Here is a 25300-nt window from a genome sequence, read left to right on the forward strand (position 1 = left end):
TTAAGAATTAACCTCTATCCTTTACCTCCTTTAGGCAGAATTGTTAATGCATACCAATAGTCAACTAGCAACTGAAATCTCAAAATGAGGAAAACCCAAATTTTTACAAGCATTACCTTTACATACATATTTAAATGCAGTTTGGCTTGGTTTTCTTATTCCATTACTAGTCAAATTCAGAACTCAGACTTACAGTTCCTTGCTTGTTTTAGGGGCTACCCTATTATTAAATGATGTTTGAAAAATACTCAGCTTTTTACAACAAAGATAGCAATTCCACAAATGAAAACAGCAGTAAGTTAGGTCTGTTTGTTTCCTTTGGATAAGTTGTCATAATCCTCAAACTGTACTCAACTATTCAGTTTTTCATAGAAGCACTGCATGGTTGCACTTCTGAAATCAAAAACAGGAAGTATGCCATATAAATGTCAGTAAAACTAAAACTCAGTTCTATGGTTTGATGTTTCTCTTCCCCCTATATTTTCATGTTAATGTCTGATTTTATGTGTACTTAGAATGACTGCATAAAGGTAAATGGTAATCTTACCTGATTCGTTTTCTTTGACAGCCTAACACAGTTTTAGTTTGGGTATGGGGGGCATGGAGGAAACCTGTGAAATAACCTAATATTGTAACTTTCATGGAGGGAAAGGAAAGGGCCAAAGAAACTGCTGTTAATTTGGCATCATTAGAAATTGCTTTATTACTGCCAGAATACAGTAAAGATAGATAAATAAAAGAGGCCAGAGTCTTTTAATTTAACTATTTGAAAATCTACTACAGAAAAAACTGTTACACTTTGTATAGTCTTATTTTGATACCTGAGCAATTCCTTGAATGTGTTCCACTACCTTAATTCCTTCATGAGACAATTAAGGAGTGGCTTAAATACTGTGAAAATCCAGGATATCCCTGTTTGTTCTCTGTGAAGAAGTAGGAGTCTTCTTATAGTTCATTTAATATTTCCAATATAACATAATTCCACATAAGTTTCTATAGAAATTCCAAGAAAATATTTAAACTGACCAGTTCAGAAGTTTTACATTACTTCAAATATTTCTGGAGAAATGTTACACATAGGTGTCTCTGTAACTTTAAAATGTTTTTCTTTAGGAAACTGTTTCTCTTCTTAGTTTGTACTTAAACTGAACACTGAAGGAACAATTTACAAAGTCACATACTAAATGAGTGAAGTAACAAAAAATAGAGCCTGACTATCTAAACTCCCTTGAAAGACCACACTGACCCAGAAAATATGGCTTAAAGACAAAAAGGTACCCTTATTGTTTACTTTTTTTTTTTTTTTTGCAGCATATGAGGCACTGTTGAGTGGCACATACAATATATATACAACATTTAAGGCATTATCTTTTGATTTAAAATACAGAAGAGATATGGGTGTATGTGAGAAGTAACATAAATAAGGGTATGTTAATGAAGTGCAAACTACACGTAATTGCTAAAGAGATGTGGGAAATGAAGTTATTTAACTCTAGATTGATATTGGGTAGAAGTTTGCTGGAATAGGCAAATGTTTTTTGTTTTTTTTTTTTTTTGGAGACCGAGTTTTGCTTTGCCCAGGCTGGAATGAAGTGGCATGATCTCGGCTCACCGCAACCTCCGCTCCCCAGGCTCAAGTGATTCTCCTGCCTCAGCCTTCCAAGTAGCTGGGATTACAGGTGCCCGCCACCACGCCTGGCTAATTTTTGTACTTTTAGTAGAGACGGGGTTTTGCCATGTTGGCCAAGCTGGTCTCAAACTCCTGACCTCAGGTGATCCACCTGCCTCGGTCTCCCAAAGTGCTGGGATTACAGGCGTGAGCCACTGTGCACAGCCAGCAAATCTTACATAGAATTTTTAAGGAGTAGTGAATTTGGATTGCCAGAGAAAAGATAACCATTCATTCATTCAGCAAAGGTTTATTGAGTGCTTACTGTGTGCCAGGCACTGTTCTAGAGGCATAGCAGCAAACAAAACTGTTATAGAACAGGAACAGGCAGATCATCTCCCAGATATGACACTTTGATAGGAACACAAAATACAAATAGGAGAGCAGAAAGAGATGAAATACAAAGGGAAAGAGCTGGTATTGGGCTTATATTAATATTAAAAGGCCTTACATGCTAGATGTTTCTAAGTGGGAGAAACATGCTGAAAAGATACATGGCATGAATGAACTTATGTCCCTATGTTCAGAACAGACTGCTTTCCCTTCTCTGTTGGTTGGCTTCTAGCCTCCTAGGAACCTTTATAATCATCAGTGTGATCCAATATAAATACTGCACATATGAAGGTTCCCCGTTGAGGAGTTTGAAAGCAAAAAGGGAAAGAATGGCTGGAAAAGACTTCAATCTTCTGTCTCCTTTTATCTTCCCAATGGCTAGTAGAAAATACTATCATCAATCTCTTCCTTGCAATAATCTCCCATATATTTGTCTGCATTGTGACTCAATTCCTGAAGGTTCTGTTCTTCATTCCTTTCTGGTAGAATAACTGAAAAGAAAGGAGATTACATTTACATTTGCTTTTTCCAGTCAGTCAGGTTTTTCTTATTCGCCCAGCAACACTTCTCTACAGAGAGTTTGATGCAAAGTATTTTATGTTTTATATAGGCTAGTGGGGACATGGGTATGGCATGATGAGGCTATATAGTACAAGCTTGAGATTTAATAGCTTGAATTAAATGGGCAATTTTTAAAATGAAAAGAAACATATCTGCAGTGCCTTACAAAGAAGTAACTATAAGAAGTAACATGTTTAGTGATCATTTATAGGGAAGAAATAAAATAAGGAAATGAACCTAAGATTCTAAACTTAAAGGTCCAAAAACTTGTGTTATCACCAATAGTAGCCAAGAAATTTGGAAGAAATACCTTGAAAAAAATAAACTTAATGTCAGATCTAAGTGGGATATTACTAGAAGACAGAGGACAAGCTTTCTTGATAAGCTATCTGGCCTCCTGATGTACATGTGAAAGTCATCATCATACAGAAATTGAGTCCAGGCGCAGTGGCTCACGCCTGTAATCCCAGCACTTTGGGAGGTCTTGAGCCCGGGAGTTCAAGACCAGCCTGGGCAACATGGCAAGGCCCCATCAATATAAAAAAATTTTAAAAAGTTAGCCAGGCATGGTGGCACACCCCTGTAGTCCCAGCTACTCTGGAGACTTAGGCAGGAGGATCACCTGAGCCCAGGAGTTAGAGGTTGAAGTAAGCCTGCACTCCAGCCTGGGTAAGACAGCAAGACCCTGTTTCATTAAAATAAATAAATAAAAGAAAGAAAAATTGATTGACTCTCTATGGACTAATGAGGGAATGGAATGAAGATCAAATGTTTATATATGAACTTTGATTGTAAGATATCAATTTCTGACAAAAAAATTGAGTAACATACTGTATGATTCCACATATATCAGTTCTAGAAAATGCAAACTGGTCTATAGTGACAGAAAACAGGCCAGTGGTTTCCTAGGGAGAGGTAAGAGGAGGCAAGGATTATAAAGAGGCAGGGGGAACTCTTAGGAATGATGGCTATCATCAGTTGTATTTCTTCCTTTCTAACTTGAATGTGGTTTATTTCTTTTTCTTGCCTTTTCCCTGGTCAGAACCTCTGATGTTGAATGAAAGTGGTCAGAGCAAAGAAAATATCTTTGTATTATTCTTTATCTTAGGAGGAAAATGAAAGCATGCAGTTTTTCATCGTTACGCATAAGGCTATCTGTAGGATTTTTATAGATGTCTTTGGTTGAGAAAGTATCCTTCTATTCCTAGTTTGCTAAAAGGCTAGTGTTTTTGTTTGTTCGTTTGTTTTTAAATCAGGAACAAATACGGGATTTTGTCAGATTTTTTGTGTGTGTCTATTGAGATGATCAGATTTTCTTTTTTAGCTTAATATAGTAACTTACAATGATTAATTTTTAAATTTAAAGCAATGACATATTTTTGGGATAAACCTCATCCAGTAATACTTTCTTATATTTTGTTAGATTTTACTTGTTTAGTTTAGAATTATTGCATCCACGTTCAAGAGGGAAACTGGGCTATAGTTTTCTTTTCTTTTAATGGCTTTGTGTGGTTTAGGTATCAGGGTAATGCTGGCCCCAAAAAATAAACTGGCAAGTATTCCTTCCTCTTCAGTTTTCTGGAAGATTTGTGTGTAATTGGTATACACAGTGTTATCACTAAGTGTTTGGAAGAATCTACCAGTGTTTTGTGAGAATATTTTTAACTATTAATTTAATTTTAAAAAAATAGATATATAGCTTTGGAGGTTATCTATTTTTTTTTTTTTTTTTTTTTTTTTTTTTTTTTTTTTTTTTTACACAAGGTCTCAATCTTTCACCCAGGCTGGAATGCAGTGGCATAATCAGGGCTCAATCTTGCGAGCTCAAGTGTTCCTCCCACCTTAGCCCTGCAAGTAGCTGGGACTACAGTCATGCGCCACCACACCCAGCTAATTTTTTTGTATTTTTAGTAGAGATGGGGTTTCTTCACATTGCCCAGGCTGGTCTCAAACTCCTGGACTTAAGTGATCTGCCCACCTCAAACTCCCAAAATGCTGGGATTACAGGCGTGAGCCACTGCACCCAGCTCTATTTCTTTTTGAGTAAGCTTTGGTAGTTACATCTTTCAAGGAATTTGACCATTTCATCTTAAGTTGTTGAGTTTTATTTGCTTAAGGTTTTTCATAATATTCCTTTGTTATCCTTTAAGTATCTGTAGAATTTGTCATATTTCACCTCTCATTCCTGATATTGGTAATATGGGTCTTCTCTTTTTTTTTCCCCCTGAGCAGCCTGGCAAAAGTTTATCAATTTTATTTATCTCAAAGAACCAGGGTTTGGTTTCATTAATATTCTCAATGGACTTTGTTTTCTATTTCATTTATTTCTACTTTGATCTTTATTATTTCTTTTCTTTTGTTTCTTTGTGTTTAATTTGTTCTTCTTTTCTAATTTCTTAAGGTGGAAGCTCACTGACTTGAGATCTTTAATATTTTCTAATAGAAGCATTTTGCTTATAAATGTCTTCCTACATACTGCTTTAGTGGCATGCCACAAAATTTGATATGCTTTGTTTTTATTTTCATTCAGCTCGAAATGCCTTCTAATTTCACTGTGCTCCTATTTTAATCAATGGGTTATTAGAAGGTTATTTAGTAGCATGTTATTTTGTTTCCAAACATTTGGGGATTTTCCAGACAGCTTTCTGTTATTGATTTCTAATTTTAATTCTACTGTAGTCAGAAGACATACTCTGCATGATTTGAATCCTTTAAAATTTACTGAGACATGTTTTATTGCCTAAAACAAGGGCTGGTAAACTTCTATAAAGGGTCAGACAGTAAATATTTTAAACTCTGTGGGCCACATATGATCTTTGTCACATATTTTCTTCCTTTTTAAAGAAATCTTTCAAAATGTAAAAACCATTTTTAGTTCATGGACTATACAAAAACAGACTACATTTGGCCTCAGGGCCATAGTTTGCTAACCTCTGGCCTAGAACATGATCTATTTGGGTAAATGTTTCATGTATACTTTAAAGAGAATATATACTCTATTACAGGTTGAGTATCCCTTATCCAAAATGCTTGGGACCAAAAATGTTTCAGATTTCAAAGTTTTTTGGATTTTCTGAATATTTGTATATACATAATAAGATATCCTGGGAATAGGACCCAAGATAATTGGGTCATATTGGTGCTCAAAAAATTTTGGATTTTGGAGCATTTTGTATTTCAGATTAGGGAAATACTCAACCTGTACTGTTAGTTTGGTTACAGTGTTGCTTGAGTTTACTATATCTTTTTAAGTTTCTACTTCTTTTAGCAATCATTTAAAGAGGGGTATTGAAATCTCTGACTGTAACTATGGTTTCTTTCTCCTTGCACTTCTGTCAGTTTTTGATTTACATCTTTTGAAGCTTTATTATTTGAGACAAAACTATGTAGGATTATTGTATCCTTCTGATTAACTAGCCCTTTTATTATTGGTCTTCTTTATTCCTGGTAATATTATTTGCTTTGAAATCTACTTATTTCATGTTAATATTTCTTTTGACTAATGCCAGCATCAGTATATCTTTTTTCATCCTTTCACTTTTTTTGTTGTTGTTTTTGAGATTGAGTTTCACTTTGTTGTCCAGCCTGGAGTACAGTGGCATGATCACCACTCCCTACAGCCTTGACCTCCTGGGTTCAAGCTATCCTCCCACCTCAGCCTCCGAGTAGCTGGGACTACAGGCATGCACCACCACACTTGGCTAATTTTTTGTGCAGGTCTCAGACTCATGGGCTCAAGTGATCCTCCTGCCTCAACCTCCCAATGTGCTGTGATTACAGGCATGAGCCACTGTGCCTGGTCATCCTTTTACTCTTAATGTTATTATGTCTTTGTATGTAAAATGTCTTTTTTTTTTTTTTCTGTCTCCCAGGCTGGAGTGCAGTGGCGTGATCTCTGCTCTCTGCAACCTCTGCCTGCTGCATTCATTCAATTCTCCTGCCTCAGCCTCCCAAGTAGCTGGGATTACAGGCACCCGCCACCATGCCTGGCTAATTTTTGTGTTTTTAGTAGAGACAGGATTTCGCCATGTTGACCAGGCTGGTCTTGAACTCCTGACCTCAGGTGATCTAACTGCCTTGACCTCCCAAAGTGCTGGGATTAAAGGCGTGAGCCATTGCACCCAGCCTAAAATGTGTTTCTTATTGACATTATATAGTTGGATCTTGTTTTTTATTTTCCCCCCAGCATCCAAAATTTTTTGTTTCAAGACAGGGTCTCCCTCTGTCACCCAGGGTGGAGTGCAGTGGTACGATCATGGCTCACTGCAGCCTTGACTTCCTGGGCTCAAGCGATCCTCCTGCCTCAGCCTCCCAAGTAGCTGGCACTACAGGCATGTACCACCACTCACAACTAATTTTTTTTTTGAATTTTTTTTATAGAGATGGAGTTTCACTTGTTGCCCAGACTGGTCTTGAACTCCTAGGCTCAAGTGATCTGCCCACCTTGGCCTCCCAAAGTGCTGGGATTACAGGCATGAGCCACTGCGCCCAGGCCAAAGTCTTTTTAATAAGAGTAGAGGATCCAGGTTTAGTTTTTATAGCCTTGGCTGGCCCATCAGCCTCTGATGTGCTTGAACTTGGAGTGGTCACAGGGCTTAGTGTGGCTGTGCTGGGTTCCCAGGGCCTTGCCAAAATGCCAGTACACCTCTTGGCCCTTGTAAGGACCAGAGAGCAGGATGGTGCCACAGCCTTTGAGGGTGTCCAGGGCCAGCTGGTTGAAGGTGAGGATCTTGTCCCCAGCCTTGGCGATCTGGCTGCAGGCCCAACTGCTCACATGCAGTGCACACACCTTCAGTTGTGTGCACTCTTCACCACAACTTGGTTGAAGGTAGAGTTTCTTCTGGCCAGAAACATATACAGCTTAACCAACAGCCTTCAGTAGATGTCCTGGCTCTTGGGCTCCTGGTGTTGAACCTTTCAGTCCTTGTTGTGGCAGGAGACGACTTCCATGATGGTGCTTCCTGTTCATCCAGGTCCAAAAGCGGTCTTGCTTTTTATCTGACAATCTTTGCCTTTTAAGTGGGATATTTAGATAATATACATTTAATGTGATTGCTGATACGATTACAGTCTATTGCCTTGCCATTTTTCTATTAGTTTCACCACTTATTTGTTCCTTTTTCCACCTTTTTTTTTTTGGATTCTATCTTATCTCCTTTGTTGACTTATTAGCTATAACTGTTTTGTTATTCTACTGGTTGCCTTAAGGCAGTATACATCTTCAACCTACCACAGTCTACCTTCAGTCTACCTGATGGTAAAAAATCATTTGTTTTCGTATGTCTGAAAACATCTTTATTTTTGCCTTTGTTTTTTGAATAATATTTTGCTGAGTATCAAATCCTAGGTTAACATTTTTTTCTTTCAGTACTTTATGTTCTACTATCTCTTCACTTGCAATGTTTCCAATGAGAAATCTGCTGTCAGCTTTATCTTTGTTACTCTATAACATGTGGCTGCTTTCAATATTTTTTATCACTGGCTTTGAATAATTTGATTATGACATTCTTTAGTGTAGTTTTCTTCTTGTTGAGTTCTTGGATCTGTGAGTTAATAGTTTTTGTCCAATTTGAAAATTTTGGCCATTATTTTTTCAAATATCCCTTTTGTATCTGCTTTTCTCCTCTCCTTTGATGCCTTTGATTATGTTTACATAAGGATTCTGGAAGTTTGTCCCATAGCTCACTGATGCTTTTGTCATTCTTTTTTCTCTCTTTCATTTCTGAATAGTTTCTTTTGCTATATCCTTCAAGTTCACTAACCTTTTCTTCTGCCATGTCTAATCTGCTACAAATATCATTAGCAGATCTCAGATATTGTAGTTTTCATCCCTAGAACCACACTGAGTTTTTAAAAATGTCTTTCATGTCTCTACTTTCTGAAAATATAGAATATAGTTATAATAATGTTCACTGTCTTTACTAGTTCTAACATCTTTCTCTGCTTAAGGTCACTTTCAGATGATTGATTATTCTTATCATTGTGGATCATTTTTCTGGCTTCCTTGCGTGCCTGGAAAGGCACTGTGAATTTTATCTGTTGGCTGCTGGATATTCTTCTGTTCCTCTAAATGTTCCTGAGTTTTGTCCTGGGATGCAGTTAAGTTACTTGGAAAAGTTTGATTCTTTGGGTCTTATTGTTGTGATTTGTCAAGGAGTGCTCAGTCTATAGCTCATTACATAAGAATAATGCAATACAGCTAAATAATATACTTCAAGGCAATCTTTAAGTTTAGACTTAAGATTAAGTCTAATCTTAAAAGACTGCAAAAGACTTAACTAAATGATCTTAGCAACAAATTTAATCCTCTAATAAAAAACATGAAAATAATAATTTCAGAAAAAAAATCACTTTCATTAAAAACTGCAAAGCACTAGAAAGAAAAAGTGAGAGGGACAGAAACTGAGAACAGTGGGTACTTCACAGATTAATTTTGTGAGTAAAGATGACTTTTGTTTAAGAACTGGTCTCTACTATATGAATGTATTTCATTCTGAGGATAGTGGTTAAAAACAGAGACATTAGGGGCAGACAGACTTGGATGCACATCAGACTCCTCCACACATTAAAACTCAACATGTATGAGCCTCAGTTATCTCATAGATCTATAAAATGCCATGTTATTTTACAAAGTAATCTAGAAGAATAAAAACTCTTAATTTCACCAATTAAAATATACAGAAAAAAGGAACTTAACCATTCCCTGATAAGCAAGCAAACTATACATCTAAATTATACATCCAAATATTGTCCCCTTTTCTGGCTCCCTCACAATTTTCAAACGGTTTTGAATGATTCAACAAACAATCACAATTTTAAAAAAAACATCTCTAGTGAGAGTGTATGATTCAAACCCTATACAATATTATCTATGCTTTTTTCCTTGTAATACAACTATTATTCTATCTATATCAACTTAGTAACACTTAATTCTAGAGCCCCATAATTTTTCATTTGAATATAAAAGATAATGCTATCTCAAATAGATTCCAATGCTAAAATTTAATTCCATGTAACTCTTTACGTAGACAGCATACTGTTGAATATAAGCAGTCCAAAGTAAATTAATGCTTGAACCCATAACTGACAACGTAAGTTCATCATTCTTGAACAAATCTTACTTGAAAAAATCAGGTGAAATCATTTCCATTCCTAAAGTATGTATTAGCTTTTATGGCCAAATATGCCTTTTTCAAGAAAACAGTACAAAAGCTATATGAATCCCTTTTGTTTTATTCTACCAATCACTTATTTTACATTGTAAATTATAGCAATTTTTGTTTTGCCTAATAACTGGAACTGAAAACTTACCACACGAATAAACCAGGGACACTCTGTAACTCTTGACTAGGTTTTAGGTTTTTAAAAAGTAATGCAACTCATAATTTGGTAAACATATTAGAATACCACTAGATAGGAATCTTCAATAATTAGAAATCAAGAACCTCTGCTCACTCATTTTTGTGACCTACATTTTTTTTCTACCAATGAAGGCTTCATTTCAGAAGTATTGATTTGCTTATTTTTACTCCAGTTTTTTCATATTCCAGCAGCCTCTTTCATGTATCCTATCTATTCCTTTCTAAAATTCTACTGTTCTGAGCTCTGAGCTTTATGTCCCAAGCTTGAGAAACAACAACAACAACAACAAAAAACTCTAGTAGTCTACTTTGTATCTTGGAGAGTACTAAAATATTTTTAACCTTTTAATTCTGAGAACTGGGGTGCTTTGGAGTTACCAAAAAAAAAAAACGTAGGAAGAAGAAAGGAAAGCTGAAGGGAAGGAGAGAGGGAGGGAAAAAAAGAGACCACTCTTAGGATGGCTTAAAGTGGTTTTGTGGGGTCAGGTAGATAACTTATGTCTTACCTCTTGTTATATGTAACTCTTTCCCTTTTGGTGTAATTGGAAAGACCCTCAACTAGGAGTTAAGAAACCCAGACTTTAGTTCCAATTTTGCTACTATCCTTCAATGTAATCACCAATCTTCTGAAATGGGACCAGGCATGAAGAACAAAATTATTACACCTGGGCCAGGCACGGTGGCTCACGCCTGTAATCCCAGCATTTTGGGAAGCCGAGGCGGGTGAATCATGAGGTCAAGAGATCAAGACCAGCCTGGCCAACATGGTGAAACCCCGTCTCTACTAAAAATACAAAAATTAGCTGGGCATGGTGTCACGCACCTGTAGTCCCAGCTACTCGGGAGGCTGAGGCAGGAGAATCGCTTGAACCCAGGAGGCAGAGGTTGCAATGAGCCGAGATAGCGCCACTGCACTCCAGCCTTATGACAGAGCAAGACTCTGTCTCAAAAAAAAGGAAAAAAAAAATGTATTACACCTGAGAGGGTTTACAAGTCTCTGGAGTCATAATGCATGGATAGTTGAAAAGTTAATACTCTTTGGAAAGGTGGGGCTATGGCCCTAGCCAGCACGTGAAATTATTCTATTTGTATAATAAGATTGTCTCATGGCATTAATAATGATGAAGTATGCATGATTACTAGGGCAAATATAATATAAAAGGATACTTCTAAATTTTTACTCTGTGAATTTCACAGTTTCTGTGACACTCACATTCGAAGAGGGTGAACATCAATCAGTCTACTCCTTGACATACACTAGTATAAGTAGTCTTGGCTAAACCGTAAAAGAAAAATGAAGGCTGGGTATGGTGGTTCACACCTGTAATCCCAGCACTTTGGGAGGCCAAGGCAGGCGAATCACCTGAGGTCAGGAGGTCAAGATCAGCCTGGCCAACATGGCAAAACCCCCTCTCTAATAAAATACAAAAATTAGTCAGGCATGGTGGCGCGCACCTGTAATCCCAGTTATTCAGGAGGCTGAGGCATGAGAATTGCTTGAACCTGGGAGGCAGTGGTTGCAGTGAGCCGAGATCCCAAGATGCCACTGCACTCCAGCCTGGGTGACAGAGCAAGACTTCGTCTCAAAAAAAAAAAAAAAAAAAGCCGGTGTGGTGGCTCACGCCTGTAATCCCAACACTTTGGGAGCCAAGGCAGGAGATCTCTTGAGGTCAGGAGTTCAAGACCAGCCTGGCAAACATGGTGAAACCCTGTCTCTACTTAAAATACAAAATAGCCAGGCATGGTGGCGGGCACCTGTAATCCCAGCTATTCGGGAGGCGGAGGCAGGAGAATCGCTTGAACCCAGGAGACGGAGGTTCCAGTGAGCTGAGATTACGCCACTGTACTCTAGTCTGGGTGACATGGCAAGACTGTCTCAAAGAAAGAAAAAAGAAAAATGAAAAGAGGCATATTATTCAACCATGAAATGGCTTAGAACCTTGCCTCTGAAAGTCCTGCTTGGGGCAAGGGGGACTTTTGGTGTGCCAGCACCAAACATGGGGCATCTCCTTAAAGATCAGCCTCCCTCAGAGATTTTGAAAAAATGTATAATCATTATATTTTTACTAAATATAGGAACATTATGGTAAGTAACACTACATTTACATTAAATCTAAGACAAAACATGAAGCTAAAAAGAATTCTAGCTTGGGACCAAGTTTTTAAGGCAGTTGTTCACTCCTCTCTGCTATTAACCATACTTTTGTGGAAAAGTTTGAGGTAGAGTGACTTTGATGACTATTCAAGACTGGTATATTAATACCTCTACTAGCTACAAAGATGAATGGTGGTGATGGTTACAACATAATGAATGTATTTAATACCATTGAAGTGTACACTTAAAAATGGTTAAGTTGATAAACTTTATGAAGTATTTTGCCACAGTTTTAAAATTTATGGAAAAAAACCTCTACTAAAGTTCAATATTATCAACAAATATAGACTATTATAAGAGGTTTTTATTTAATTTGAATATGCATTTCTGAATTGACTACTATATCCTGTATTCAGCTCATGAATCATCTTACTGTGCTCATGAAAACTATACTTGATTCCAAGTTTTAAAAATACCCATCATTCTTCTTGTGAAGAAGGACCTATGATTAACAGTTCTCACTTTTGTGGCTGTCAGCATGTCTGCATCAGTCAATACCTGCAACACTGTCCATTGTCCAGGATTCCAATCCTGGATGGAATGCACATAAATAAGCCTGTTAGAAATGGCCATAAAATAAAGATAAATAGGATCTCTATGAAGCCACACTAGAAAATCTACTTCTAAGAATCCTTATAATATAAGTAAGGCAAAAATTTAGCTATTATGCTGGGCGTGGTGGCACACACCTGTAATCCCAGCACTTTGGGAGGCTGAGGTGGGCAGATCACCCAAGGTTAGAAGTTCAAGACCAGCCTGGCCAACATGGTGAAACCTCATCTCTACTAAAAATACAAAAATTAGCCGGGTGTGGTGGCTGCGCCCGTAATCCCAACACTTTGGGAGGCCAAGGCAGGCAGATCACCTGAAGTCAGAAGTTCAAGACCAGCCTGTCCAACATGGTGAAATCCTGTCTCTACTAAAAATCAAAAATTAGCCAGGCATGATGGCACGCGCCTGTAGTCCCAGCTACTCAGGAGGCTGAGGCGGCAGAATTGCTTGAACCTGGGAGGCAGAGGTTACAGTGAGCCAAGATCATGCCATTGCACTCCAGCCTGGGGTGACAAGAACGAAACTCTGTCAAAAAAAAAAAAAAAAGCTATTAGATTTTTCGTTTTACCCGTAGAAGAAACTTGGGTGGAATCAATATAAATGCCCCAAAATAAGGACCTGCTTAAATTATAGTACATCCTTATATTCCATAAGAAAATACTTATTTAGACATTAAAGTATACAACTGAATATTGCTAGGGAAAAAAAATATATGAACAACAAACAGATTTAAACAAAAAGTTTAATAACAAAGGGTGTTGGGGGTAGGTATTTCAGGCTGATGGGATTATTTTTTCCTACATCCTGCTCATTTGTACTTTCTTTATTATCAATTGCTTATAAATAAGAAAAAAAACCTGAAGTTTTCTGAAATACTTATTCAACATGAGCTTATCATTCACTTATTAATTCAACAAATATTTGCATTTGTTGAATTAATTCAAACATAGTCCTTACCCTCTCCTTACCCTCATGTCTCTTAATTTACAAGGAAAAAAAAAAGGCATGATGAAACGATCTTGGAAATTTTTTACTCCTTTCTTTCATTCTTATTAATTACCCAGTCATTCCTTTTTGTTGAGGACTCTGGCCCTTTGTTGACAGTATCTGCCTCCCCTGCATTTTCTGCCATCACCTGCCACTTCAGTGTCCATATAGAAAACCCATTGAAAAACTATGAACTCTGACTCCGTAAAACCACTTCATTCAGTAATCCATACCCAAAGCTACAGCCTCTATATTCTGATAACCAAGAAATTATTCTACAGCCTTAGAGTCCAACATATGGATCTCTGACTACAACTATTCTTGCAGTTTTTTACTCCATTACTCCCTAAATACCTGCTTTCTTACCTAATTTTGACACCCATTCCTTAACTATTCTCATTTCTTCAAACTACAATCTCCCACATGCTTCGTGTCTTTTCCTATCCAGCCTAGGTTCTCAGGTACATCACCCTCTTCTGCTAACAACCTTCCTCCCTCGTTAATTCCCTCTTCCATTACCTAGAGCATATGTTTTGTACCATCTTACTTCAATTCAAACTTGCTACTTCACCTCTACCCTTATCTCTTTTATGACTCCTTTATTGGAAAAAAAAAAAAAAAAGTAAAACTATTAGCTATGAACTCCCTCAACTTCCTGCTCTAGATTTACAAGTTATACATAAAACTCTCTTACCTGTTCCCTTCTAGTCTCAGAGGAAAAGGGATCCTTTCTCTTTTCTGGGTTAATTCCTTTACCTGCACCTTTATCTCCTACTAGATCTCACTATACTTTATCCTTTCTTATTTCTCCTCTCTGATGAGTCTGTCCCCATACTTTATAAAAATGTTAAGCTCTCTTCTCCTGTAGATCTCCTCCTCTATTCTGTAACCTCCTCCCTAAAATTATCTTTTGTTTTTAAGAAAATGTCAAGAGCCTTGAAATAATACACATTTATTGTAACCTTTCTCTTTTTTCTTTTTTTCTTTGTGTTTGTTTGGGACGGAGGTTTGCTTTTGTTGCCCAGGCTGGAGTGCAGTGGTGTAATCTCGGCTCACCGCAACCTCTGCCTCCCGGGTTCAAGCAATTCTCCTGCCTCAGCCTCCTGAGAAGCTGGGATTACAGGCATGCGTCATCATGCCCAGCTAATTTTGTGTTTTTAGTAGAGACAGGGTTTCTTTATGTTGGTCAGACTGGTTTTGAACTCCCGACCTCAGGTGATCTGCCTGCCTCAGCCTCCCAAAGTGCTGGGATTATAGGCAAGAGCCACCGCACCTGGCCCCTTTCCCTATTTTAATATACTTTCAACTCAACACAAACAGAATTCTGCCACCATTGTTTCATTGAAAGTGTTCTGGCAAACATTACTAATGACAGAACTGCCAAATCTTTCTTTTATCTTTTTCAGTTTACTTAGCCTGTCTTTACCTTCTGACACTCCTAACTTCTTTCCTTTTGAAACCTCTCTACCACTGGCTCCTTTAACTCTGAGCTCTGTTGGTGTTCCTGCCCCTCTCTCTCGGCCATTCCTTCTCAGTCTTCTGCTGCTTCCTCTTACTTTGCCCATTTACTAATTTTGGTTCTCATTTCTCTATGTTTAGTCTCTATGAGCAATGGCATCCATTTCCCTCATAATCTCAACTACCACCTATTTAGTGATATCTGTTTCCAGCTCAGGCCTTTCTCCTAAGCCTCAGTCATGTACGTTGAGCTCCTTACTGAACTTCCTACTTAGGTATCCCATGAGTGCTTAATCTTTCATATTCAAAATGTCCTCACTGGACTTGTCATCTCCCTCTCCTGTCCCAGCGTTCCATCCCACACCCATAAACATACACACACACACACACACACACACACACACTCACACACACTCTCTTTCTCTCTCTCTCTCTCTCTCAAAAGCCATGATCCTCCTCCACTCGTCCCTGTCCTGGTTAATGATACCACCATTGTACTCTACAACCAGGACAGGGACCAGGGAGTCATTACAGATTTTTCTCTCATCTTGTATACCAGTCATCACTGCCCTAGTCCAAAAGCTCATGATTTCCCACCATGACTATAAAACCACACAAAAATACTTCCATTTAAATAACAATAATAAAGGGCATTTTTACAACATTTTTACAACATTCCCCCTAGTATTTCAATTATGAAATGACAACAGATTACCTTATTAGCAAACCATGAAGGCTATACAGCTTACACTATTCGCAGCATTTAAAACCCTTGTTTATCCCAGTACCTGATACTGTTCAGCACATGGCAGCTTGTTGCTTATCAGTTCACTTCTTAATAAAGTGAATGTGGCATATTTAAAGATATCCACAATAATTATTAAGCTATATGTTAAGCAGTCTGGGGGTCAATAATATGATATATAACAAAATACAATTATCACACCTTGTTAGTTCACCAGAATCTCTTTAAAACACACCACCCACACATACCCATAAATCAGGAAGTAAAACTGCTATAAATGAGCTTCCATTCACTCCCACCCTACTGTCATGGATAATACTTAACCTATGTATGCTCCTTCAGTTTCTAACCATTCCTCACCCCAAAATGATGAAAGTAAATACACCCTCGTGGCCCCCTTAGAGTAAAAACAGTGTTATCATTAGGTGAATCAGAGGGACTTTGCTTCTCTAAGTCTTTCCTACTTTGCTCTCTGATGACTGAAAGATGCAACCTTCTGTCTCACAAGATATCAAACTGTAATTTTCCTGAAGAGAAACAAAGTACAGTATTAAATACGGCTAACTGGATGAAATGCAATCATGCTAATATACATAAAAGACAAACATGGAGCATTCTTTGGTCAACTGGGAAAGGAGATGAGGAGACAGGTATATTGGTAAGAGGCCTTCAGAAGCAATGGCTTCCAATCATTCCTGATTTTTTTCTCAGTTTTCTTTAATGCACATGTATTTTATAATTAGGAGAGAAAATGTTCAAAAGCAAGTCCACAGGTCTAGTTTAAAGGGCAAATAAGGTGGGTGCCATGGCTCATGCCTATAATCCCAGCACTTTTGGAGGCTGAGGCAGGAGGATCACTTGAGATCAGGAGTTTGAGACCAGCCTGGACAACATGGAAAAACCCTGTCTGTACTAAAAATACAAAAATTAGCTGGGCATGGTGGCTTGCGCCTGTAATTCCAGCTACTTGGGAAGCTGAGGAACGAGAATTGCTTGAACTGGGGAGGCAGAGGTTGCAGTGAGCTGAGATCACGCCCCTGCACTCCAGCCTGCATGATACAGCAAGACTCTGTCTAAAAAATATTGTAATAATAATAATTTTAAAAAGGCAAATAAAAGTTATGTACAAAGTAAATTACATCAAGTGGTTTAAAAGAAACCTTGAACTTAATTTAACTGTATATACTAACGTTTTTTATATCTAAAAGCTTAAACTTTAAGAATTTCATTTTTCTATAAAAGAAAGTAAATGAGCATAAATAAAGGTAGAGGGAGAATTGTTAGATTCAGTCATACACTATAAAAATTTCTTATCAGGAAAGGGTTTTATAGCTGCTATATTAGTAGTCTTGCAGTTTATTAAAAGTATTGCAGTTCGGTCATGTCAGCTTTGGGTTGTTTTGCCAATGGCATAAACATCTAATTATTAAAAAACAAAAAACAAAACCTCTATGCTGATAAAAATGCATCCTCCAATAAGGGGGAAAAAGTTCTTTGATTAAATACATACGATATTTTTCTACATGGAAAGTTGAAATGAATTTAATCTTCTGAAGTTTCATATCAAACCTATCTTATTTTTTAAAAGAGTTTCCTTAAAATTAGGTGAACAGTTTGTATATACTGTCCCAAGTTCACTAGGTCAAAAATTAACAGTATGGGGTCATCAAGTAAATTAAACATTAACAGCAAAACTTAAAGGACTTAAATTAAAAACATAGGGTCTAATCCTATGATGAAAAAAATAAGGAAAAAGTATTCCTATAAGAGCTATAAACTGCTCACCTATTTAAAATAAATTACTTCTTCAGAGCTGCCTTAAAAGGTTAATTTATTTTAAACATATAAGAATTTCCTAGCTCCTAGCCAGAAGGGATTTGCACTATAAGAAATAAATTTTATATATTAGGAATAGAAATGTAGTATGAGGCTCAACTGATCACACATCCTCAGTCATATCTCCTACAGACCAGAGTCTCAATTTTACTCCTGTTTATTAAAAATAAATAAGACATGAATGTAATAGATTCCTGGTTCCCTATCCTCCACAACTTCCAATTCATCCCAACTCAATACAGTCTCTGAGAAAGTCAAAAGTTGTAATTTTTAAGTTTTTTACTCCTGCAGTTTACATTAAAACTGTCTTTTGATAAATTTCCAATACATCCATTTCCATTATTTATGAGTCCTTGTTATGATCTAAAATTGTTCTGTAAATACAAGAATTGTAATGGATAGGACAAAAAGTTAATACCCACCCATGGTATATTTCAGACTATATATAGTATACATATATATATATATATATATATATATATATATATATATATATATAAAATTAATACCATTCTGGGGGTCACTGTTTGAGAGTGGCCTTGTTAAACAAGAATAACCAGAAGAAGGAAACCAAGATGGTGAAGGGTTTAAGATCATAAAACAATTAAAGACACATTAAAGGATGTTAGGGAGTGGGAATTCTGCTGTCATCATGATTCAAAAAAATAATGATATTTAAAGGGTTATTGTAAGCAGGTAGGAATAAATTTGTTCTCAGTAGCCTCACACTTAGACAATAGGTGGCAGTAAGAAGAGACATTATTTTAATTCTTAAGATTCTATGATTCCAATCCTGAATAGGTTTTTATTAAGTTCTTACAATCCTTTATTAAGTTCTTACAAAGTATATATTATTTCAAAAGCAATGTTTCAAAACACTGTATTTAATATCTCGTTTAAGGCCAACATTTTAACATTAATTTTAGAAAGATTAACAAAAACAAATGGGTTTATCCCTTTCCAGGAATCCTTATTGGTAGGTGAAAAAAAAAGTTCATACTTTCCGGCCGGGCGCAGTGGCTCACGCCACTTTGGGAAGCCAAGGTGGGTGGATCACCTGAGGCCAGGAGTTCAAGACCAGCCTGGCCAACATGGCAAAACCCCATCTCTACTAAAAATAAAAAAATTAGCTGGGCCTGGTGGTGCGTGTTGTACCAGCTACTTGGGAGGCTGCGGCAGGAGAACTGCTTGAACCCGGGAGGCAAAGGTTGCAGTGAGCCGAGATCATGCCATTGTACTCCAGCCTAGACAACAGAGCAAGACTCTGTCTCAAAAAAAAAACAAAAAAGGTCATACTTCCTCAATAAGTGTTGACCATTATTAGTTGTAAATGAATTTTAGTTTAGTTCCATGATTTGTGGCCAAGAATATTGTAAGCAAAATAACTCCTCATACAGGAAAAAAAATCTTAACTCAGTATCTTCAGAGAATCGAAGTTGAAAATGCTATATATGAATCTGTTCTAATCACTTTTAGAAATTGGAGCTCTAAACCATGTAAATTTCCCAAAACAATTACATTTCCTGATGTGTGTATAAATTTTCCCCCATGTAACTAATATTGGTATCCTTTAAAAAAATCACAAAAAGTTTCTTGTACATAAAACATTTATAGATAATTAAGTACTTGTATTAATCTTCCATTAAAATAATCTACCCAACTGCAAAATAAATCTGTTTCTAAACAGTTTATTCTCTTGAGCTGATACCTAAGTAATTAAAACATGTAGTTATATACTGTTTAAATAACCTCTGAGGAGAATTTTCGAATTGTTTTTAATCTGTCAGCTACAGGGAAAAGAAATTATCCAAGATACTTGACAGAACAAAGATACTGTCAACGTAACTGTAAATCAAAATGTTGCATTTTAAAAAGGGAATGTAGATGGATAAATTTGTGGGAAAAGCTCATCACATTCTTACCAAGAAATTTCAGTAAATCTTGTGTAGGTATATAATTTCAGTAGCAGATAAGATGCTGTATCTAATTAAATAGTTGTCCATCTTGAGGTCTGACACTTCACAGACCTTTAAAAAAGATAAAGAAGTACTTTTTATGGATTTGTTAATCCATTAAAAAAAAGTACAGAACAGCCCAGGCAACATGACAAAACCCCACCTCTACCAAAAAATACAAAAAACTAGGTGGGCGTGGTGGTCCCAGCTACTCAGGACGCTAAGGTGGGAGGATCACTTGAGCCCAGGAGACAGAGGTTAAAGTGAGCCGAGATCACTCCACTGAACTCCAGCCTAGGAGACAGAAACCCCACCTCAAAAAAAAAAAAAAAAAAAAAAAAAAAAAAACAGAAAAATACCTAGGTGGTATTAAAAAATATATATATGTATACATACACACTTAATTACTACCATAACCACACATCAACATACATACAAAATGACTTTTCACATCCTTTATTAGTTTCCTAATGCCATAAAATTACCATAAACAAATTACCATAAACTTAGTGGCTTAAAACAACAGAAATGTATTATCTTACAGTTCTGGAGGTCAGAAATTCAAAATGGGTCTTAGCGGGCTAAAATAGAGATGTAGGCATGGCTGCCTTACTTAAGAGTCTGTTTTCTTGCCTTTTTCAGCTTCTAGGGCTCATGAACTATTCTTTGGCTCATGGCCTCCTTCCACCTTCAGAGTCAGCAGTGGCTTTCTCACATCTCATCATTGATACGGATTCTTCTGCTTCCCCTTTACACACTTAAAAGACCATGTAATTAGGCCTCCTCAGGTGATCCAGAATAATCTATTTTCAGATCATCTGAGTAACAACCCTAATTTTTATCTGAAACTTGAATTATCTCTCACCATGTAACATATTAACAAATCCCACATAGATTAGGACATGTACATCTTTGGATATCTTTGGTAGACCATTATTCTGCTTACCATATGTATGAATGATTTTTTCTTTACTTTTCTTCAGGAACTCCATGGACCATCATCCACCTCTGAAACTATATGCAAACTATTCACATATATGCATGATTCTAGAGAAAGGGTCTATAACTTTCAATAAATTTTCAAAGTTTAAGAATCACTGAGCTGGGTGCAGTGGCACTTGCCTACAGCCCCAGCTACTCAGAAGGTAGAACGGGATGATCACATGAGTCCAGGAGTTCGAAGCCAGCCTGGGCAATATAGAGAGACCCTGTCTCTTAAAAAAACAAAAATCGGACTAGCTCATAGAACACCAATGTTCCTTAAAAGAATGGTTTCGCAGTGTCAACAATGCAAAATTTTAGATTGGCTTTTTGATGTGTATATTTTTAACTATAATCATAAAACCTTGATATGGATTGAAAGTTTTTTTCTTGCATTTTTCCTCTGTGTGTTTTTATAGACTGTGTATAGAGAGAGAGAGAGAGAAAGAAAACTCACCCATGTACAAGAGCAAGAAAATGATATGGATGTTCTTGGAACTCTTTTTAATATTGTAACTTTTTGTAAATTTGAAATTATTTCCCAAAAAAAATGTATTTTTTAAATTAAGTCCATCTCAGAGAAACAAGACCAACAGGAAAATAAAAGGAACCCGAAAACCCTGCTAAGCAAACTTTTTAATACATTCAATAGTATATACTGTTTCAAAGTCTGCGTTCTTTCTTGAAAGACGAACAGACCTATAGCTTTCACAGTTTTATCTAAATAAGTTAATATGTTGAAGCCAACATTGCATCAGTTGTAGCTTACTCATTATAAACAGCAGGAGGGAAAAAAAGCATAGAAATTACAAGACCTCTGTTCTTCACACTACCCATATTTACCATCCATTTGCTGGTGACTGCATTTCAGTTTCCAAGAGCAAAACCCCAGATTTTAAATTATGACTTCAGTTCTACTCCTATGACAAGTAAAGAGGGGTATGCAGAGACACTAACTGTGAGTGGAAAGGGGTAGGGGAGGGATGATTAACTCTTGACTGTATTGAAGAAAGCAAGCTGACACTTCTGCCCTAATTGAGCACCTAAGTAATTGAGTTCTTTCTTCTTATAAAGTACATTACTTTTAGGGTATTAAAGTTCCAGGCAGGAATTCTTACTAATTTTTAACCCACGAATTTAATGGTCTGAAGTAAAAGCACTTTTTCTGTTTTTTCTTTGAAATGTAACTCAGGAATTTGCACCCCCTTGTGGTCAAACATAAATTTCTTAGTTTTCAAAAGACCATTTTTTACAATTGGGCTCTCTGTTCAGGCACAGGAACTACTGTATGTTTAGTTGGTTTTGTTTTCTCCCATTTTAGCAAATCAAGAAGCTTTCATGAAAGAATTTTTCGTAAGACTTTAAACACAATTGGACTTAAATCTTCTAAAAATGACTTCCACATAAACTTCAGTCTCTGCAAAATAGAGATAATTGCACCCACTTCATGAGTTACATGAGGATTCAATGGGAAAATGCATGTACCTGTTTAGCCCAGTGTCTGCCACATATTAGGTCTTCAATAAATGTTATCATTTATCATCATCACTTTAGAATTCTCTTAACAGATTATATCTAGAAGGGGACTAAGATAAAAAATTCTACAGTGAGGAAACCAGATTGTGTTACTTACTTATTTGTAAGTTCTATTATAATTTTACAGATGTCTCCCAAATATGCCACTTATCCAGACCCCCCCAACTGATAGTCCCCAAAGGTACGTTATATTTTTTAAATATAAACAATATGTAGTTATCCCTGGATGCTAGAAATTTGGATGACTTTTACTTTATATATTTTAGATGGGCCTGGGTTTTTTAACTTTAACAATCAGAAAAAGCAATAAATCTATTCCATTTCCATGTATTATTCTTATGAGATGGTAAAATAAATTAACATCCTTATTCGCCTAACAGGGATCATTATTCATATTTGGGAAAAATCATTTGTCAGTCTGATTTATCATTTTAAGGAGCTCTTGAAAAAGAATGCTAACCCCGACTGGTGTGGTGGCTCACGCCTGTAATCCCAGCACTTTGGGAGGCAGAGGCGGACAGAGAGGTCAGGAGTTAGAGACCAGTCTGGCCAATATGGTGAAACCCCGTCTCTACTAAAAATACAAAAATTAGCCGGGCGTGGTGGTGCGCACCTGTAATCCCAGCTACATGGGATGCTGAGGCAGGAGAACTGCTTCAACGCGGGAGGCGGAGGTTGCAGTGAGCCAAGATCGTGCCACTGTACTCCAGCCTGGGCAACAGAGTGAGGCTCCCTCTTAGAAAAAAAAAAAAATGCTGACCCCTAATTGCACTAACTGTAGTATGATTTTTTTAAACAACCATTAAAGAAGCCAGTTTAAAAGATCAATGACTGACTGACAATAACATTTACTAATATGCCAGGCACTGTTGAAATTCCTTTAATATTAGCTCATTTACATCCTTACAACAATCCAATGAGGTGTTAATAATACTTGTTTTACAAAAAGTCCAACAGATAATTTACCCAACAAGGCCACACAGCTAGTAAGTAGTGGAGCTGGGATTCAAACCCAGGCAGTTCGGTTCCAGAGTCAAGCCCACTTAAGTAGTACACAAAAGTACCAGAGATTAAGTAGTTTATTTATACTACTCTGCCATGTTACTTCTTGATCTCAAATTGCTAAAATCCATTTCTTTTCCAATACACTTCAATAATGCAAACCATGCTACCCTTCTCCCACTTCCTTATTAGTACTTCAGGCACTTTCATATCTACTGTCTTATTTAACATTCACAATGAAGGTTTTAAAATATTTACAACTTTATTATCGTTAATTGTCCTATCAGAGTGCCCATTTTTTTTAAAGTAGACAGGTTTGCCTAGATATGGTGCTTCTACTTACCAGTTCTAAGACTTTGGGGCAGATTTCTTAATCTGAGCCTCAGGTGTCCTCATCTGTAAAGCGAAGATAATACCTACTTCATAAGGTTGTTGTGAGCAATAAACACGATTAATCCGTAAATCATTTATTTAGCACAGTGCACAGCACACAGTCAATACGTGGTAGCTGTCAGTTTACCAATGCGTTGCACAACAGAAACTCGTCTTTGCTGGATTCAGTTCTCTTGTCTTTGCTGGATTCAGTTCACTTACCACGCCATTAAAAAAAAACAAAAAAAATCCTAAGTGACACAGAAAACTGCCCATTCCTATCTCAAAAGAACAAGTTAAGACGTAGGAGAAACTGGATTCAATGAAAGCGCGTTCGCAATAGGCAGCTTAGGACCGGAAAGAAGGGCTTCAGCAAACTTAATCATTAACTCTAGGCAGGCAGGCGCGCGCGCACACACACACACACACACACACACACACACACCCGTTGAGGAAGGAGACCACGCCTCCTGTGTGGGCTCAGGTTGGAGCGTACAGCGTGGTAGAGAACTCCAGGGCTGCTGAATCTGACAGATGTGGATTCATCCACTTCTGTGCCACTTGTGCTGTCTTGGGCAAATTACTTAATGTCTCTGAGCCTAGGTTTCCTGGTCTTCAAAACGAGAACAGTAATAGTTCCTACCTGGTAAAGTTGTTCCGAGGCTTAAGTGCGATAACCCCTGTAAAGCGCTGGCGAACGGCAAGAGCTCAACACGCCGGCGGGGCCGTTTTAAATGCACGTGTATCCATATGCAAGGTCTCATTGATACATTCCGTTGTTTGGAGTTTAGACACTGGCTGTAAGACGTTTTTCTTTTCTCCTAAGCTGGACCCGTATTTGTTTACCTCCAACGTAGACTAAATGCCTGTGGGCTGATAGCTTTAAGTGGACCCTCGGCCCCACAGCCTCTACCTTCACTTCACCTCCGAGTCTTTGCAAAAGCGCTACACGCACGCGCAATAAAAGAAGCAAGAGGATTGCGACCGTAGAAGCAAAGGGAGAGCCGCGCACAACGATGATTCTGCGCATGTGCACGGCGGGAGGAGAGCGAGAGTTGGAGTTTGCGCATGCGCGAAAATGTCGGGAAAGCAAGAGAAGTAGGGGTTAAGAGGCGGTATTGACAGCTGTGGAGGCAGCCCGCGTTCCCGGCATGCCCCGGGGCGGCGGGGTTGGCTCTAACGAATTTGAATGAGGAGCCTCAGCGCTTTCGGCGCCATTTTCGAGTGATGCCTGATCTCATCAATCTAGCGGGAGAGACAGGATAACCTGTCCGAGAGTATAGCGCCACTGTGACTCCGTCGGAAAAATTACTTTAAAAATCACCAAAAATTACTTGGAGCAAAGGGCAGTCGGCGGAGCTTCGCCAAGGCTGGCGCAGTCGGTAAGAGCCTGAAGAAGTAGCAGAGCGGGACTTGGGAGGTGGCAGTGGTGGGACCCGGAGGCAGTGGGGGGTGCAGGGAGTGGGCGCAGGGTCTGCTCTCAATCGCGAAAAATCCGAGGAAGTGGGGTTAGGGGCAACTTGGGCGTCTGCGAGTGGGCGGCGGCGAGCGGAATGTGGCGGGAGCGCAGAGAGACGGGGCTGTGGGGGGAGGGGAGCTGCAGTTTGAGCGGGACCTGGACCGGCTGCGGCGGAGCAGCCGCCGCCCAGCGGATCTGTCAGCAAGACCCCCCGCCCGGGACCGGAGCCGGGGACGGCGCACGGCGTGGTCTCTGCAGGCGGCCGCTCCTTGACAGGAGGACTGGACGCGCGCCCCTCCCCCATTTCCGAACCGGGCCGCCTTTTCTCGCCTTTTTCC

At 38.1% G+C, this 25300-nt stretch overlaps 1 long non-coding RNA gene and 1 pseudogene across 1 annotated transcript; both read right to left on the reverse strand.

Annotated features, from left to right (window-relative positions):
- Positions 1-2361: 2361 nt before the first annotated feature.
- On the reverse strand, positions 2362-24478 carry LOC139355313 (uncharacterized). The gene is made up of 3 exons (XR_003020126.2): positions 24147-24478; positions 23475-23527; positions 2362-2493 (listed from the first exon to the last, which is right to left on the reverse strand). It is a non-coding gene; the product is annotated as an uncharacterized lncRNA (long non-coding RNA).
- LOC112428187 (large ribosomal subunit protein eL18-like) lies at positions 6101-7513 on the reverse strand (annotated as a pseudogene).
- Positions 24479-25300: the final 822 nt, after the last annotated feature.

Source organism: Macaca nemestrina, chromosome 16 (genome assembly GCF_043159975.1).
Source record: "Macaca nemestrina isolate mMacNem1 chromosome 16, mMacNem.hap1, whole genome shotgun sequence".
NCBI lineage: Eukaryota > Metazoa > Chordata > Mammalia > Primates > Cercopithecidae > Macaca > Macaca nemestrina.